This window comes from Anabrus simplex, chromosome 2, assembly GCF_040414725.1.
Source record: "Anabrus simplex isolate iqAnaSimp1 chromosome 2, ASM4041472v1, whole genome shotgun sequence".
Taxonomy (NCBI): Eukaryota; Metazoa; Arthropoda; class Insecta; order Orthoptera; family Tettigoniidae; genus Anabrus; species Anabrus simplex.
In genome coordinates, this window is record NC_090266.1 from 500,903,516 (window position 1) to 500,921,994 (window position 18,479).

General features: G+C 40.0%; 1 protein-coding gene across 3 annotated transcripts in view; it reads right to left on the bottom strand.

Annotated features, from left to right (window-relative positions):
- LOC136864197 (protein O-linked-mannose beta-1,2-N-acetylglucosaminyltransferase 1) overlaps positions 1-18,479 on the bottom strand; it is a 652,704-nt gene that overhangs the window by 368,235 nt on the left and 265,990 nt on the right. The window contains exon 1 of one of the 3 annotated variants that reach the window (XM_067140875.2): positions 15,812-16,124. The exons of the other annotated variants lie outside the window; for them this stretch is intronic. The gene's annotated coding sequence lies outside the window, so the exon portion shown is untranslated. Of the gene's footprint in view, positions 1-15,811; positions 16,125-18,479 lie in introns of those variants that run through there. 3 annotated transcript variants of the gene reach the window in all.

The window sequence follows — 18,479 nt, forward strand, 5'->3', positions numbered from 1 at the left end:
TAAATCTTGCTACCCGAGATCATTTGGGTTGCACACGCCAGCACAGGACACGATAAGTACTTTTGGATTACATATTAATCTCTATCAGTTTTATTAAAATATTTGTCTATAGTTTACAAATATAAATATTTGAATACTATATTATACTGGACTGTGTAATACAGAAAAACAGCTACTTTAATGAATAAGTTTACATTAAATTACAATGTCTTAAGAATCAGTTTCTAGCTTAAAGACAGTCTAAAATTTCTTAGGTAACGTAAAACGGGGTTACTTGCAACAGTCATTTCAATTTCATACAATGTGTGAGTTTGTGAACAACTGGAGTTACTTGCAACACTTATTAAATTTTTCTAGCATTCTGAAGTTCTTAGGTTACAAGAATACCAGTTCAAAAATTTTGAGAAATTATTTAACAGTATTTTATTTAATATTTGTAATAGAAAAATATTTACAAAAGTTAACATTGGAAATCTGTAAAACCCTCAAACTATACTGTACGGCAACTTGAAAATATTCATTGAGAGAGTGATGTCCCCTGTTGATTGTTGGAGACTTCAAACATTTTACAATGTTTTCCAGTTTCACGTCCATGATGTCATCAAGCAGGGGAAAAATAAAAATGTCAACCTTTTTACTTCTACACAAAAATGAACAAGTAATGTTCTCCTTGTCTTTTATATGCTTCACCCGAGCCACAAACCACTTGAATTCCTTCTCGTTTCTTCTGACTTCATAATCTAATTTTACAAGAACAGATTTCCCTGCCGTAATGTCATTGAAGATAAGTGGTTCTACATCTGGTCCGGGGGTTGGTTCATCATCATCATCATCACTGGTAGAAGTTTCAGATTCTGGGGAAACATGGAGCTGAGAAAGCCTTCTTTTTGAGGCAGTTTTAGGAGTCGATGTTTCAACATTCGCTGTCAGCAATAATTGCGTCAAATCATCTGGTGTGACAGTTTGACTGGGTTCAACATGAATTCTTCATTTGCATCCCTGAACAGGGGAAGATTGTCCAAATCTGGCCTCCAACACACTGACAAAAGTGCCAGACCATGAGTCAGAAGCATTGTTTTTACCATCTTCTGAGTCATCAGGGATTTTGGTAAGCACTTGATCAGGACTAAATGAATAAATGCCTGTTGCTCGAACTTTGCACCTCGCCAATTGCCATTTTCGGTGTTTCACGTGAAAAATTAGCATATTGACGACTGCCTACTTTTCTAACATACGTTCGCGGTATCGTAGCCGATTGCCAGCAGATCTGTAAATGAATGCAAATGATTAGTGTATGGTACCGTACTAATTTGATAAATAGAGAGCCGAATGCAAAGCCCCTAAATTTAGGACATCTATGTTGTAAGGGCACTGCTAAACAATAAAAAAAATATTTCAGTATGAAGTTTCAAGAAATATTTAATTTCTTTAATGTCATTTTGTCAACAACTAAATGGTATAGGACAGGGATGGCAAACCTTTGTCGACTAGCGTGTCAATTAAGGTCTTGGCTATTACTTTTTACTGTCCAGTGTGCCACCAGTTATTGTCTTTTAAAATCATCATGAAACCCATCATCTGACTTAATTTGGGTATTATATTGCATTACGAACAAAATCCATTCGACAGAATGTTTCATGATTTTGTGCAAACATCACTTCTTTTCCTACCGCTTTTTCACACACCTGTGGGGTCGCGGGTGCGAACTGCGTCGCACATGTGGATTTGGTCCTATTTTACGGCCGGATGCCCTTCCTGGCGCCAACTCTATATGGGGGGATGTAATCACCATTGCGTGTTTGGTTGGTAGTGTAGTGTGTTGTCTGAATATGATGAGAAGAGTATTTGGACGGACACATACACCCAGTCCGAGTCAGAAGAATTAATCAGAAGCGATTAAAACCCCCAATCCGGCCGGGAATCGAGCCCGGGACCTTCTGAACCGAAGGCCAGTACGCTGACTCATTCAGTCAATGAGTCAGACTTGAGCAAACATCACTGAAAATTACATTTTTTTAACCGATAAATTTTAATAACGTATATTTTTATTGCTTTAACCTAATAAAATGTGTACAAAATATGGCCATAAAATTAATTGTGACATACTTCTTTATTAAAGCGTAACGCTAAGTTGGTAGATTTTAGACCTATTTATTGCATGTTAAAAACATTAAAACATGTTAGTATGTTGTCTGACGTGCCACTGAAGTCGTGTTCGCGTGTCACCTAGTGGCACGCGTGTCATAGGTTCGCCATCTCTGGTATAGGAGGACACTACCCAGAAAAAGATGATAAGCAACCGTCTGAATAAGATAGATGATGATATTCAGGTTAGTTTTATCTCTAAAATTAAAGAACAACTTACCAGTAGTAGAAAGACACAGCAGAACAGTGCAAGACATCCATTATGAGCACCAACACATGTTATAACAGGCCAACCACAATGTTTTCAACACTTCTGACTGAAGTGTAAACACACAGGCTCGCCAATGTGAAAAAACGAAAATGGCGCGCAAATGTTGCAAGTAACCCCGCTGTTACAAGTAACCCCGTTTGACGGTACTGTCTTCGCTCATCTCACTATCTGTAAAGTCGTCATTCATACTGATGATGAATGGCTCCATTCTTCTGTCCCTTACTATTTCCTTGGCCCAATCGTCTGTTTGAAGATTTTCTATATGATTGAAGCACTTTTCCCAATTTGTAGCAGTCACACGATCGATTGCTTCCGATGTGAATTTTTCTACATTTTTTTTTTTTAAAGATCTTGTTCCTCTCTGCCACTTCTCTCTTGACTTGAGCCCAAATCAATTCAATGGGGTTGTATTGGCAGTGGTAGGGTGGCAACTTTTTTTTTTTTTTTTTTTTTTTTGCTATTTGCTTTACGTCGCTCCGACACATATGTCTTACGGCGACGATGGGATAGGAAAGGCCTAGGAATGGGAAGGAGGCGGCCGTGGCCTTAATTAAGGTACAGCCCCAGCATTTGCCTGGTGTGAAAATGGGAAACCACGGAAAACCATCTTCAGGGCTGCCGACAGTGGGGCTCGAAATCACTATCTCCCGATTACTGGATACCGGCCGCACTTAAGCGACTGCAGCTATCGAGCTTGGTGGCAACTTTACTATCTTACGGCCCTATGAAAGAGCTAATTTATCAAGCTCATACGTCCTTTCTACTTTGAAGGGATAAACTTTTTCCAAAAGTTAAGCTCAAGTTTCTTGCTCACTAAAAGATATATTTCTCTTTGTGTCGAGTTTCATCTTCCAGCTTGCATTGGGTAATTTTTCAAGTAAGGCTGAATGATACAGGTCAGAAGGCCAGCGCCTCAACCGTCTGAGCCACTCAGCTGGGCTATTCTACTACTCAGGTAACAATATTCATCTACCTCCTTTAAAACATCATATCCTAATCTAACATTCCCTTCATTACCTGACTTCGTTCCACTGCAATCCATTACTTTTGTTTTGGCTTTGTTTATTTTCATCTTGTACTCCTCCAAGGCTGTGTCCATACCATTTAACAATTTCTCCACATCTTCTGTAGACTCAGATAAAATAATCATCAGCAAATTTCAGAGTTTTGATTCCCCCCACTGGACTGTGATTCCTTTACCAAATACCTCTTTGATTTCCCTTATTACCAGTTCTATATAAATATTGAAAAGGAGTGGGGGCAAACTGCAGCCTTGACGCACTCATTTTTGGATGGCTGCTTCTTTTTCATAGCGTTCAATTGTTATTACTGCAGACTGATTAAAAAAAAAAAAAATACAGACTATAGATAATTCTTCTTTCTCGGTATCCAAACCCGATAATTCAGAATCTCAAATAGCTTGGTCCAATCAACATTATCGAATGCCTTTTCTAGATCTACAGATGCCATGTATGTGGACTTGTTTTTCTTGGTTCGATCCTCTAAGATCAGACATACTGAGCTCGATAGCTGCAGTTGCTCAAGTGTGACCAGTATCCAGTATTTGGGAGATAGTGGGTTCGAACCCTCACTGACGGCAGCTCTGAAGATGGTTTTCTGTGGTTTCCCATTTTCACACCAGGCAAATGCTGAGGCTGTACCTCAATTAAACCCACGGCTGCTTCCTTCCCACTCCTAGCCCTTTCTTGTCCCATCATTGCCATAAGACCTATCTGTGTCGGTGCAACATAAAGTAACTTGTAAAAGATCAGACGTAAAGTCAGGATTGCTTCATATGCTCCTACATTTTTCTGAATCCAAACTGATCTCCTTACAACACAGCTTCAATTTGTCTTTCCATTCTTCTGTAAACACGAGTTAAAATCTTGCAAGCATGAGATCCTAAACTAATGGTGCAGTAGTTTCCACACTCGTCAGCATCCACTTTCTTGGGAACAGGTATAACAACATTCTGCCTAAAATCATATGGCACTTCCCCTGTATCATACATCTTACACACTATATGGAATAACCTCACCATGTTGGCTTTTCCTAAAGCAGTCAGTAATTCTGAGGGTATGTCATCAGTTCCACGTGCCTGGCTCCTATTTAGGTCTCTCAACGCTCTATCGAATTCTGACCACAAAACTGGGTCTCCCATTTCATCAGCACCAACAGCCTCTTCTTATTCCAGAACCTTCCCTTGGTACCATTGTATAATATGTTCCATCATCTTTCAGCCCTGTCTTCCTTCCCTAGAAGTGGTCTTCCATCTGAGCTCTTAATATTCATTCACCTAGTTTTCCTTTATATTTTTGAATGCAGCCTGTACCTTTCCTACAAACCATACAACGGTCAATATACTTGCACTTCCCTTTCATTTTTCCTTAGGAAGTGCAGAACAGCTAACTACTTCATTCTTTAATCGCCTGTACTTTTTCTGCCCTCATTTTTAGCATTCTTGTATGTTAGCCGTTCATCAATCAGGTCTAATATCTTCCAAGTTATCCACTGATTCTTACTTGGTCTCACCTTTCTTTGAAACTTGTCTTCAGGAGCCCTACCAATTTCATTCTTCACGACTGTCCAGTCTCCATCTATTGAGTTTCCTTCAACCTTTTCATTTAGTCCTTGTGCAACATGTTCCTTGGGTAAGTAAGAGTGACAAAATGGTTAACAGTAATCAAGATCTATCAGCACCAATAAATGAGGATTCTGGTGAGGAAACAAGTGCTCTAGCTCAGACTAAGCATGTAGTTGCTGATAAGGAAACAGGTCAAGGGAAGCCTTCCATTATGCAGATGCTTCAATTATTTATCGGTAAAATGGATAAGCAAAGGTATGGAATAGAATTCAGTTAACAATAAAATCAATAACCAGAGTAAGGAATTGAATTGTCAATAAAACTGACAAACCACAGTAGGGAGTTTAATTCTGTAAGTTGTCACACTGGGCTTTGCATCCTGTTCTACGTACAGTGATTGAGATATTTCTACTGATCTGATACTGCCGCTGGATAATGATCCTATGTCAGCTACTTACATATATTTTGGCACACGCCCCTCTCGCTCTCTTCACACTCACTGGTCACTAACTTGACCATCGCACCAAACTTATGCTTAAAAGGAAGCCCCATGTCCCTCTCCGTGTCCACAAAGTAGCGTACTATTGGAGTGAACAGCGGGGTGATGTTTGGCTGCAGTAGGGTAAGCAAGAGATAGTTCTGTTTCACTTTCTTTTAAGTTTCAAAAGCTTATTCTTGGCCACTATGAACTTAGCCATTTAGCAATAAGTCACTAAGTTATATAAGTAATTGTGCTCATCTTCCATCTCCATGAGCATGTCACTTAAAATGACAAATGTCTTCTAGGGGCATTACTAAGTGAACTGGCAGTTTGGCAATAATTCAGAGTATCAGTTACACCAAACACTATGATAACAAACTTATTTCTTCGTTATAATTAGACAAATTATTACAAAGTTAGTATGAATTCAGACTGCATTTCTGACAACTCAATGCTTCATTTTGATTAGGAACAGTATGTTCACTCTTCTACCTAATGCTATGCTGTTGAAATTTTTGTGACTCTTTCAATCATTTTATTTCTGTGAGGAACATCCATTTCCTTTGTACATGATATTTACCCTGAGTGTCTTTTATCTAGTTGAAGGGTGAATTAACCCTCTTGCACTCAGCACGCCGATCTATCAGCACGAGAGATTATGGCGAGAACACTCACGGCGCCGATACATCGGATCTGCCCTATTTAGGGATTCTGCTCATTTGTGTGGCTGTTAAATGGTAACAGATGATTGTGACAGTAACTTAAAGCGCTGAATTTGCATTTTACTCAACAGATATATCCACCAGCCCTACAAAATACTTTTTATTTTCGACAAATAAAATCTGTTGACTGTAAATGTTTATGTTGTGGTTGTGCGAAGTTGTTGCAGCGTAGATTTGTTTTTTGTTGGCTCCTGAATAAAACACTTTGATCTGGCTTCAGTTTAGTTTAGAGCTTATTTGTTTCAGAGATTTGGAACAGTTTGAAAATATTACGGACTGTATCACATGAAGAATTTCGTGGCTGATGTGAAAATGGGAAACTACGGAGAAACATCTTCTGGGCTGCTGACAGTGGGGTTGGAATCCACTATCTCCCGCATGCAAGCTGGAAACTACGTGACCCACACCACGCAGCCAGTTGCTTGGTTTGAGAATAGTAAGGAACTTGACATGAGAATTAAGGTACTTGAGGAAAGAGTGGAAGAAATTACGGTAATTAAGACTAACAACATGTGTTACCACAAAAAATTGATGGGAGGAATGAGAAGTTGAAAAAAAAAAAAAAACGTGAAGTCAGTAAAATATTTTTTTCCTACAATCTGCTTAACGTTGCATGTTTTATGGCAATGATTGGACCTTAATTAAAGTTCAGCCCCAGCATTTACCTGGTGCGGACATGAGAAACCATGGAAAACCATCTTCAGGACTGCCTACAGTGGAGCCACTATCTCCAGAATGTAAGCTGATAGCTAAGTGATACAAACTGCACAGCAATTTGCTTGGTCGGTAGAAGAAAAAATTAAATCTTGTCACATTCAGTTAAAGCAGATCAGGTCAGATCCAGGTAGGTATATCTGTAGTAGGAACTAGTCTTTCACACAAAGTACTCTTGAATTACCTAAATTTAATGGCAGACAGTTCAATTCGATGGAATTCCTCAAAACTGTGGGGAAAGAGGTTTTCCAAGTGTTTAGAGGATGGAATGATTGACTGGAGTATGATCGATGAGATGTTGGCTGTTGCATTTATCAGAGAGGCTAAATCTTGTTTCCAAGGTTATAGGCAGTGTATTTCTAATTTGGGGGAATCTGGGAGAAATTTAGTGCTAAATTTTTGAGAAAAGCTATTCAAAAAAGGGATCCTCTGCTATTTGGGAAGTATAGAGCTCACAAAAGTGTCTCTATTATGGAGTATTTCTTGGCAAATGCTCTGATCAGCTGTAATATTAGGGTTTAGCATTTGAGAGAGATACTGTCTCTCAGATGTTAAGGCATTTTTCTGAGAGGGTTGGATTAGCCACAAGTACGCAAAAGTTAGTAACTATTAAGGAGCTGAAGAAACTGGTAGAGTTTGATGCTTTGGAAGGGCAGGGAAAGAATAGACAGGGAGGAGATAGGAATTATGAACGTAAGGTGAGATAGGGTAATCGGACAGAGGGAAATAGGAACAATCAGTCTAGGCAGGGGAATCAGGGTGGTAACTACATTATGATGATGCTTGTTGTTTAAAGGGGCCTAACATCTAGGTCATCGGCCCCTAATGGTATGAAATGAGATAAAATATAAAGACAATTTAAAAGTCCAAAATCATCCACTGACCAGAATCCAAAACGTGATGACGAAGAATGAATGGATGTATATGAATTTAAAACAATCAGTGGCTCCGATCTGTAATGCCCCACAATTCTAAAAACTAGCCTTAAACAATAGTATTACTGACCAAGGGACTGCTTGTAAAGCACAATCCTGAATTGATGATGCTTGTGGTCTAAAGGGGTCCAAAATCCAGGTAATCGGCCCCTCATAATGGTATGTGTCGCTAGGAAAGTAGAACCATGGTATTTGTCATGTTGCAGTAGTAATGAAAAGCAGCGTAGACTCGTGGTATTCCACACATTATGGTACTACTCACAGGTAATGTAATGCACACATGTAACACAGACCTATAGTTTTTCTCACATTGCGGTGCCATTTAAAGGCAATGCAAACTTATGGTGTTCCTCACATAGGTGTACTAATCGCAGGGACTCGTACTATCCCATCGTGTTCCTCACATAGTGGGTACTAATTATAGGCAAGATAGACCCATGGTGCCGCTCACAGTGGTACTAATCACAGGTACTGTAAAACTCACCTGATTCACACACTGTCGCTACTAATCACAAACCTATCGTGTACCTAACACAGTGGTACTACGTGCAAGTAAAAGCGGCCCATGGTGTTCCCCACATGGTGGTACTAATTCCAGGTAGTCTTATGGGTCTAATTCGATCATCCCTTGGTCACCCCTTTTAGTCACCTCTTACGACAGGCAGGGGATACTGTGGGTGTATTTTCTGCCTGCGTCCCCCACCCACAGGGGGATGTGTGTTTGGTCCACGAGAGCTATTTTATTTCACTCAAGTCCGCCGGCAAGCCGGTTAGGGACCCCACTATCCGCCACCTGGGAGTATCACCTCTCCCCCTGCTATGCCAGCTTAGTAGGTTCGTGGGGCTGGTAACTACAGAAGGGGAAACAGACAGTATTATCAGGGAGGGAATCAGTAGGAGTTTCAAGCGGGAAAACAGGATCAAAAGGAATTACAATGTAGGGAGAGCAAAGAACCCAGAACTTATACGACTTGCTTTACATCGCACCGATACAGATTGGTCTTATGGCTACGATGGGATAGGAAAGGCGTACGAATGGGAAGGAATCAGCCATGGCCTAACTAAGGAACAGCCCCAGCATTTGCCTGGTGTGAAAATGGGAAACCATAGAAAACCATCTTCAGGGCTATTGACAGTGGGGCTCGAATCCACTATCTCCCGGATGCAAGCTCACAGTTGCACACCCCTAACCGCACGGCCAACTCGACCAGTGAACCTAGAACTCAGAACCAGCTGACTAGGAGCAGTTATGTAAACAAAGCCAGAATCAGACTTCTTAGTGGGTCATATAGGCAGTGTGATGAAATTCCAATTCTTGCAATGAAACAGGTAAGTTATGAGTAAGAGATGAAAGAAAAGTTATTGTGTGGCCAAGTATTTTATGATCACGAGGAGTTTGAAGTTATCCTTATTATGCCTGTAGGCCTAACTGAATTAAATATCTGGGGTGGGAAGGTAAAGGCCTTACTTGATTTGGGTAGTCAGAAGTCATGAGTAAACCTTAAGTTTTCTGATGATGCTAAGAGTAAAGGGCATATCATGGAAGAAATTCTGGTCAGTTAACACGTTCATTTTATCTGCAGTAAGCAGTAAATCACACAGAATTAAGAGTCAAGTGGCAATTCCAGTTAAGACTGGTAGTAAGATTGTTTTCCAGATAGGTTTTGTTAGTGCCTAATTTAGTTTATCCCTCGATTTCTGTGGCTAATTGGTTGGGTAGTCAAGGGGTTAAGTTAGATTATGATAGTGCGACAGTTCAATTCTTTTGGGGTAGTTTTTGTGATTTCATGAGATAAGAGTAACAGAACAATGAGGGAATTTTTGTTCATGAGTTGAGATGTATTCAGGTTACTTACAATATTAACGTAAATGTAGGTTGCGATAGTGAGTCACAGGTAAGTATGTCACATGTCCGGGAAGTCTAGTCAGAGGGATCAGTTTCACGAGGTTGTAGATAGAAGTAATTTAGTGGAGGAGGATTGTTTGTTTTTGATATTAGCAGAGCATAGAGATTTTTTTAGTGGTAAGCCTTCTATAACACACCTTTACGAACATAAGTCTGACATTACTGATCACTTGAGTTGTGTTGGACCGTGGTATCCTATCTCATATGTTCATGCCAGAGCAACAGATAAGTAAATACGAAAACATTGAGAGGACAGAATTATTGAACCTTCATGTAGTCAGTATGTTAATCCTTTAGTGTTTGTGGCCACGAAGTATGGGAGTGTTCACATATGTTTGGAAATGAACTAATGCACAGCACCCGATCAACAACAATCTGAGACTAACCAAAACCTGATCCAACGTTTCGATGGTAGGAAACGGTTCACGACTGTACACTGAAGTTTGAGTTTCTGGAAGCTTCCCTTAAAGGAGGAGGATAGAGAGTTCACTGCATTTCTCTATAAAAATAGGTTATTTCATTTTAAATGGATACCTTCAGGAACAAAGGCATAATCTGCTGTTTTCATAAGGGCTTTAAACAGTGTTGGGACAGGACACAGAGTTCACAACGAATTATGTTGATGACCCTGTCACTGGACCACACATGTTTGAAGAACACAATGGAGGACAGTCTTTTGTAACTTGAGGGGTTTACTTTGAAACTAAATAAATTTACATTTTTTGCACAACACACAACATTTCTAGGTCACAATCATTACACAACAGGTTGTTAGTCCAGAACATACAAATTTCTACACCCGAACACCACATATATATTTTTATTTTTTACAATCTGCGTTAAGTTGCGCTGACACAGATAGGTCTTATGGCGATGATATGATATGAAAGGCCTAGGTGTGAAAATGGGAAACCACGGAAAACCATCTTCAGGGCTGCTGACAGTGGGGTTCAAACCCACTATCTCCCGAATGCAAGCTGTTAGCTACGTGATCCAAACTGCGCTACCATTTACTCGGTCACATAATTTAAGACAACTTCAATCTTGTTTTGGAGGTTTGGAATTATTTTGATTGATTGATTGATTGATTGATGTTTGTTGTTTAAAGGGGCCTAACAACGAGGTCATCGGCCACTTATGGTACGAAATGAGACTAAATGAAATGACAACTTAAAAGTCCAAAACCAGAATTCAAAGCGCGAGGACAAAAAATGAATGGATGGATATGGATGTGGATCCGACCCACAGTGCCTCACATGTACAGAAGCTGAAACAAAACAATAGTATTGCTGACCAAGGGACTGCTTCTATTGCACGATGCTGAATCAATTACAGTATGCTTATAGCCGAAACAGGTCCAAAAACCAGGTCATCGGCCCCTCATAATGGTACTTATCACTAGGAAAGTAAACCATGCTATGTGTAATGTTGCGGTACTAATCAAAAGTAGCGTAGACTCGCGGTATTCCACACATTATGGTACTATTCACAGGTAGTGTAATGCGCATATGTAACACAGACCTATGGTGTTTCGCACATTGCGGTGCTATTTACAGGCAACGCAAACCTATGGTATTCCTCACATAAGAGGACTAACCACAGGGACTCGTACTATCCTGTGGAATTCCTCACATAGTGGGAACTGAGCATAGGTAAGGCAGACCATGGTGACACTAATCCCATGGTGTCACTCATATAGGGGTACGAATCACAGGTACTGTAGGACCCACCTCCAGATTCACACACTGTCACTAAACTAATCACAAACCCATTGCGTACCTAACTTAGTGGTACTACGCGCAAGTAAATGCAACCCATGGTGTTCCCTGTGTGATGGTATTAATTACAAGTAGTCTCATGGTTCTAATTGGATCATCCATTGGTCGCCCCTTTTAGTCGCCTCTTACGACAGGCAGGGGATACCGTGGGTGTATTCTTCCTCTGCGTCCCCCACCTACAGGGGCTGGAATTATTTTAAGGCGTTAATTATTCATTATTCACCTCTTCCTGAGACATCTAGGGAACTCCTTAAGTTTAATGATAGATGGAATTGGGGTCTGGAATATGACACAGCTTTCACACAACTTAGGTACGGAGATGAAGAAATTGCCATGTGAACAGCGCAGGAAGGCACTGCTTTAGGCCTACGCCCGCTTAAACTGTGAGAGGACCTGCATCATCCCAGCAGTGACCCAGCTGGATGAGACTGTGGATGTGGATGGAGCTGCTGGAGGTTTAATGGCCACTGTGGAGTATGAATATCAGAACTTTCAAACCAAGGGTTTACTGATAGCCAAAACCTTGATCAACACCTCTCGTCAGCCTTACATTCGACTGTCCAACTTGAATGATTATGACATTGCCATCCACCTAGGCACAACACTTGGAGTTTGCAAACCTGCTGTGTGGATTGCCTGCTGCAAAGCCATCCAGTTGAACTGGCCACTGCAAGCAGACAGAAGTGAGAGCAGGGCGGAACATGTGAGAGGCCCTGCGGAAGGTGTATGAAAAATCTGACAATAACCTCAGTTAACGCTATGGTCACTTCCTTCCTACTCCTAGCTTTTCCTATCCCATCGTCGACTTAAGACCGGGTATGATGCGCAAAGGTATCACCCAAATATCACTATAAAATTTGTCACAAATGGAACATAATAATTGCTTTTACACATATCAAGTGAAAAATCCCTGGCAAATTAAGAAATACCGTCGTTATTTGAGAAATATGAAAACATATTTAAGGCTTGTAGACAGGACTGGTTTATGTCGTACTACGCTGCTGGTGCCGTCTTTTGTTACTTTCTTCAGGTCCAGGGCTAGCACCGTGGAATGGGAGGGCTATGTCTGTGGATTCTCATTATCTTTGTCCATTCGCTGCTGGTGCCGTCTTTTGTTACTTTAAGAAAATCATTACAATGGGAATCCAATCTTCTATGTTGGTTTATATTTTACTGAGCAGTACTGAGTATTTCCCCTTCTTTCTCAAGCAAAAGAAACAACAAAGTTACATGGGTTATGATTTGGTGTAAAATAGCATTGCAGTGCATTTCAACTACTAATCACTGGGCTTATTACAAAGTTGATATATTTCATAATACAGTGGAACCTTGGATTGCGAGCATAATTCGTTCCGGCAACGTGCTTGTAATCCAAAGCGCTCGTATATCAAAGCAAGTTTTCCCATAAGAAACAATTGAAACACGGATGATTCGTCCACAACACAAAAACATTTATTCTCATACCATTTCTAAAACAAAATATAACGTAAAATAAATTAAAGTGCACTTTTCCTTACAATAGAATCATTGTTGGTGTGAGGGAGACGAGAGATGACATGAGAAGAGTTACTGTGTAGCACAAATTTCACTAACGGAATCACTGCTATCTGTTGGCTCACTGGAATTGCTTTCTTTTCGTACAAATTTAACAAGGAACCTGTCCAGTGACGGTTGCTTTTGCCTCTTTTTGATGATTTCACGAAAATGTGACATTGCATTGTCACTGAAGAGATTCATCGTTCGCATTGCTACAGCCTTATTCGGGTGGTGTTTTTCTACAAAATTTTGCACTGTTTCCCACATTTTGCACTTCTCCCGAATCTCAGTTGAAGTGAGAGATTCCATTGACTTTTCTCCTCTTCCCCGGACGAGATCTCCATAACTTCCTCCTCTTGTTCGCGATGCAGGTCCATCAGTTCGTTGGTAGTCAGTTCCTGCCTATGTTCTTCCACTAGCTCTTGAATGTCTACGTCATTCACCTCCAGCCCCATAGTCTTCCCTAAGGACATAATTTCATCGACAATCAGCGGCTCATTGTCACCAACAATCCCCTCAAAGTCACGTCCAAGAACACAGTGGAAGTGCGAGTTCTCTTGGTGACTCCATCCCAGGCTTTATCGATGATCTTCAGGCAGTACACGATTGGAAAATGATTTCTCCCAAACTCACGCAGGGTAAGGTTTGTTTCTTCGGTCACTTCGAAGCATCGCTGAAATAGTGCTTTGATGTATACCTTCTTGAAGTTCGAAATGACTTGCTGATCCACAGGCTGGAGTAATGGAGTAGTGTTGGGAGGAAGGAACTTAACCTGAATGAACTTGAATTCCTCCAGCAAGCCATCCTCAAGGCCTCAAAGCCTGGAGGATGAGCAGGAATACTGTCCATAACCAGCAAGACTTGAGCGGCAGATTATGTTCTGAAAGGTATTTCTTCACTACAGGAGCAACGACCTCGTTCATCCATTCAACAAACGAACAGGGGAAGCAAAAACGTAGGCACACGTGACGCTCGTATTGCGGAACCTCACTCGCTTATCAAGTTACAATTTATTTAAAATGTCTGCTCGTCTTGCAAAACACTCGTAGACCAAGTTACTCGCATTCCGAGGTTTCACTGTATAATTATATTTTCAGAGAAAGTGCAAACCTTTCAAAAGCTGTCTGGTATCGATAAATAAACTAGTGTAAAGTTAAGCAAAATCAAGCTGTCTAGCAACATTATAATAGTTCGTTATATAATTTCCATCTACCATAAAATGCTACGTTTTTATTGTTGATCTATATTTATGAATATATAATTTCTGAGCATTCCTAATGGAGAATAAATGTCAATCACATGACCCTACAAGTCAGGACAAGCACCCGTCATCTGGAAGTTGAATCGATAATATGATCGATATGAATTTTCTAAACCGTTATTATCTTAAGCCAACAACTGTGTCAGACAAACATTATATAACACTTCTCAATGTGAATCTTGTTCCTAGCATGAATTCTATAGTTTGGCTTTGTTGTGTAAACAACAACAGTACTAGTACGTAGTGTATGCCAGATGTCTCACAGCGATGCATAAGCGATTTATAGTTTGTGTTTCAAAGGTTGCCAATACGAATCTCGAAGATAACCGAGGTCTACCGATTCAGCACTAGGGAGCCCATGTATCACTAAAAGTTGCGCGAGTTACATGCCTATCTTCATTGTATATTTCATCTTCCATAATTTTGACTTAAACACAGCAATTACCTTCGTACTTATCAACCCACTAACTTATCAAGTTTTGTGTAACATATCTTCTAAACTGACAATTCTTGTGGAGGAATTAAAGACTTCATTAACTGTCAAAAATGTTTCAGGAAGTTCAAAATTTAGTGGTCAGTCTACTGACTCCATCACCAGTAAATTGAGCTGAGAGTAATGAAATCTTTGTTTGCCTCGATCGAGGTCAAACTCAAGAACGGAAGGTAATGACTTGAACTAAATCTTCAGATGATTTTCAGCTGTAACGAGCAAAGGTTACAGTTTCTTAAGTCCAGGTCTTGTTGAAATTCAATAACATACAAACTATTAATATTCTTTCAAATAAGACACTGTAATCTGAGTATTGAAGCTTCCACGATCTGTTAACTGAATATGTACTTAATGTCCGAGTTGGAAAACATCTCAGCCTTATGTAATCTTGCATATTCAAAATACTGCAATTTCTCCACAAACTCCCATTTCAGGAAGGATACAAACCCCAATACTGCCTGATAAGCTAACAATGGCTTCCTTCAGTATTTGCTCCTTCTATGAATTTTCTAGGAATACTATTTTATTTAACACCTAAGATAAGAAACTTCATATTCTGAAATGCCACAGGCCTACTTAACAAAAAAACAGGCTAAAGCAGAATAAAACTGCCCATTCAATTCAACTACAGTTGACTGGAAAATGATTTCACATCTATACCAGTATCATCTTACCTTGCTCATGAATGTATACAAGGCTAGGTAAATGCCTTACAATGGGCTAATAATGGAAAACTTTGAAAAATGTTTGAAGATAGGTTTTTACTCCTAAGTGTCATATTCAATCCTCTAAATTGAAGATTACGTTTCTACTCTTTAAGTGCCATTTACAGTTCTATTACATAAACAAGATTTAAATATGAGCACATTCTAGTCAGAGTGTCGAAGTGAATTTTGATACAGGAATGCGGTACCTTGAATACTATTAATTTAAACTGTTGAGATACGAGTAACCAACCCTGGGAAGGTCTGGTCACTGAAAACCTAACCTGATATCAAAAAGGCACTTGCAGCATGCTGTTTATAAAAGGCGACTTCAAAAATGAGGTAAACTGTTGACGTTTTTTCCTCTTCATGTCGATTTTACACAACTTTCAACTGTATACGAAAGAGAGAAAATTTACAAGCAATTTTAACAAGTCCAGTATGGCCATCATTACATGCCGGTTATAGGTCCACTTTTTAAAATATCCACAAGTTATAAGGAATACATTTCCCATTAACCATAAGAAACAAATCCAGCCGGTACGAGTAAAGTTAGAAAACAATAAATCACATGCGCATAGCTTCGCCGACGTTACCGCCGTTCAAATCAAATATCCGCTCTGCACAAGGAAAGTAAAAGACAACAGTCCAGTGAAAACTGCAACATGTCAGACCGAGAGTTAATAAACGGAACAGTTCCCGCGCATTTAAATACTTAAGAATTTAGATGTTCTTTAAAATAATTTAGCAGGGTAATAATTAGCCAATTCCATTCAATGCGAATCGTTACCCATTTTACAACAATGCTTGATATCAATAAATGGCCATTTACAGATTTGCAGACGCAGGTAAAGGATTCGTATACCCTTTCACCCTGATAATATAAGAGTTCTCCCTAGTCTCCCACACACAAACACACACATACACACGTTTCGCCACTGATGTTCACCCTGATAGTCGTTATCCCTAGATGTTTTACACCCCATGTGTGTCATTGCAACACCAAATTGATACCAATCATTTCACTTCATTTTACAGTGTTTTAAAGTGATGGGCCGGGTTGAGTGGCTCAGACAGTTGAGGAGCTGGCCTTCTGACCCCAACTGGATAGGTTCGACCCTGGCTCAGTCCGGTGGTATTTGAAGGTGATTAAATACGTCAGCCTCGTGTCGGTAGATTTATTGGTACCTAAATGAACTCCTGCGGGACAACATTCCGGGACGTAAAAACCCAAAACATTATTAACGATCTTCCTGCTTAAAGTCTTCATATCTAAGCGTGATGGTTACCGGTACTTTTGCATACCGGTAGTTCTTACGTTGGGCCTCTATCGCCTTCTTTACCGCCTCAACTTCAGCAAACATGCATTCGACGGTGTTTTGTTCGTTATGAATTTCTTGAATAAATGGTACAATGTGGGCTGGCACATTTTAGCTTGAACTGGAAACTATTGTCCAATCTTCAGTTAGGTTGTTGGTGTTCTACACTCCTAAATGCATGTTTTCATTTAGAAGAGGCTTCAGTCCGGCCTCATTGTTGTCAGTAAACGAGGAGTCAATCAGAAGTATTCAAGGAGAAGACGCCTCAATCACGGACACCAGTCCATTCTCCTCAAAACGCTAATGCTGGTATCTATCGGACGCTCAGAGATACGTGCAACAGCAACTGTTTGTTCAGCCGTTGCCTACGAGATACACAAGGTCGGGAAATACAGCACACTAGACTCTTCCTCGAGATACTTCCGACAAGCGCCGCTAGAGTACTCTTTACTAAGCTTCTCGCCCGCTCATTACAACACGTTCCAGTACGAAAACCTATAAAAAATTCATTAAACCTAGCAATTTCATACGACACCTATCAGACGTGAGATAAAAATATAGACCAAGAGCAGTTGTATGACTTACAGTACTTTCTACAATATTTCTTACACTTTACTTAAACGAAATAAGTCATTCACGAAATAAGCAGAGAAGTCTATTAGCGAGTTTGTCACTTCTTCCCGTTTTCTCTAATTCTGCCTCAGGGTGTCCGATTAAATGATCGAGATTGCGGTCATAAATAACTTTGGGTGTAATCACCATCTTATAAAGTATCAGCTATCCTACCTTTTCCTCCACACAGCTGATGTTTCGACATTCGTATTGAAGCCGCTGTTTGGAGAGCGATGTTATGCCCACTTCGTCATTAGAAAATCCTATATAAATTTTCAGCATCTTCTGATGTAGTACAGTTAGGCAGTGCAAGGATCTCAAATCTGTAGCCGGTAGGTGCTTTCCTATGCCAGAGGACGCAAATTTTTAGCGTCGCTTCTCCGTATTTCACTCTTTCTTCCCGTAAGATTCGGTTTGTTCTAACAGGAATAAAGCTCCTAAATGATCATTTGTACCATTATTTTCAATTTGGTTTACATTTTGGTGAAGTTCAGATACCGTACCTTAAATCAATTTTCTGATTTAAATACCGTATCCTACTTCTATATATAAAGACCGTTTTCCGTAATCTGGCATTTGAAATCTCATCAATATATATTTAGATTTAACATAGATACTCGTAGCCTTTCCTTGACATAGAAACGAGACTTGTCGGTACTTCTTTTTTGTTTGTGGGTGACCTAGATCAGTTATATGCTGAAGATGTGGTATGTTCATTGTTATCTGAATCAGAAATTCTACTAAATTTTGATGGCAATACGTCATTTCCTTGAGCTGGAGCCTTCCTGCGTTTGACACTTTTCTCTTCTGAACAGGATATACACTAAAAACAGAAGGAACATCGTTGGGGAGAATTCGCTTCATTGATACGCTTACACTGACATCTGATGTATAAAAATGCAAGCTACATACTCGTGCCTCGAAATAGCTTGCCTGCAATTTCTCTCTTAAACCACACCCCGAAGGAAAATTATGGAACGTCACATTTTCTCGCTTTTTACCGAAGTACACAGAGGTACAC